Here is a 1,602-nt window from a genome sequence, read left to right on the forward strand (position 1 = left end):
CTTCAAGGTTTGGGATACTTTTCTTGTACAGAAAAAGGGAAGCACAAGAAAACTTGGACTTTGTTTTTCCTCTATGTTCCATTCCTCTCCTGGGATCAGTTTCTACATCCAGTAACAGTTACTTCCAGTAACAATCGATGGTGCTGCTTGAGGTGTAATGAATGTTTTCTGGCTTCATTGCAATAACACTATAACACCTATGGACCTGAGGTAACACGTGTTTCAGAGACATCTTATTAAAGAGAAAATATGAAATTTATATTGCTTATAAATACATTATACATGAGTACATTGAGCTCAAACTTTATAAGTTCTCTGTAAATTAAGGCGAATTTTAAATGCGAAGAAGGTTCTCAGAACATTCATTTTGTGAGTGTACGTGCTGTTCATTATTTCCCAAGTATACATGTGCTAACAGTAAGGGAAACAATAGCAATAATAGGAGAAAGAGAAGTTCTGTGTTTAAGTCTAAAGGTTCAATACAATATAGAAGACTACAAATAAGGCAACATTGAAACATTAAAGCCAAGTCCAGTATGTGGATTTATGGGAGTGATATATAGAAAGCAAGACTCCTACGTGGAACATGAAGTATGAGGCCACTCCCATTCTAAACCATGCTTGCTAATCATGCAACTTTGTAGAAAGTAGAATGGAAGAATAATTCTGTTTCCAATGCAAGTCAGATATAAGAGCTTGGATTTAACTAGAAAAATGTCCATCTTGTGAGAGCAGGGATTGTGCTAGAAATGAACTGGAGGCTAAGATCACATTTCTTTTTTTTCTTTACACACACCCACACATACACACAGACACACACACACACACAGACACACACACACCCACACCCACACACACACACACACACACACATACACACACACACACACACACACACACACACACACACATATATATATTTGTTGGCGGTGGTCTTGGCACTTGATCTCTGGGCCTTTGAGCTGTCTCTCTGCTATTCAGCTCATGCTAATGCTCTACCACTTGATCCCCAGTGCCATTTCCAATTTACTTTTAGTTAATTCGAGAAAAGAGTCTCTGGGCCTTTCCTACCTGGGCTGGCTTTGAACCTCAATCCTAATATATCACCATGACTCAGCTTATGATCACATTCCTAACAGTGTACACTCAAAATATGTAATGTGTGTGTTCATCTATCTTTATAAGAATTCTTTAGTGAGGGGCTGGGGAGGTGGCTCAGTGGTAGAGCGCTTGCTTTGCATGCATGAGGCCTTTGGTTCGATTCCTCAGCACCACTTAAGCAAAAATGAAAAAAGCCGAAATTGGCGCTGTGACTCAAGTGGTAGAGTGCTAGCCTTGAGCTGAAGAGCTGAGGGACAGACCCCAGGCCCAGAGTTCAGGCGCCATGACTGGACCCCCCACCAAAAAAAAAAAAAAGAAAGAATTCTTGAGTTAAAAATCTGAGCGACAGCTTAGACATTACCCTCAAAAAATGTTTGTAGTTTAAAAGTTGATACTCCTGGAGAAACAAAACCTAAGAATGTAAAGGAGTCTGGGAAGTTCAATTTGCATCCAGCCTGGGCAGAATACTCTTTGCAACAGTATATAAAATTAAGCAGCCAA

The sequence above is a fragment of the Dipodomys spectabilis genome, unplaced genomic scaffold, assembly GCF_019054845.1.
Source record: "Dipodomys spectabilis isolate Male_0828 unplaced genomic scaffold, ASM1905484v1 ptg000242l, whole genome shotgun sequence".
Lineage (NCBI taxonomy): Eukaryota > Metazoa > Chordata > Mammalia > Rodentia > Heteromyidae > Dipodomys > Dipodomys spectabilis.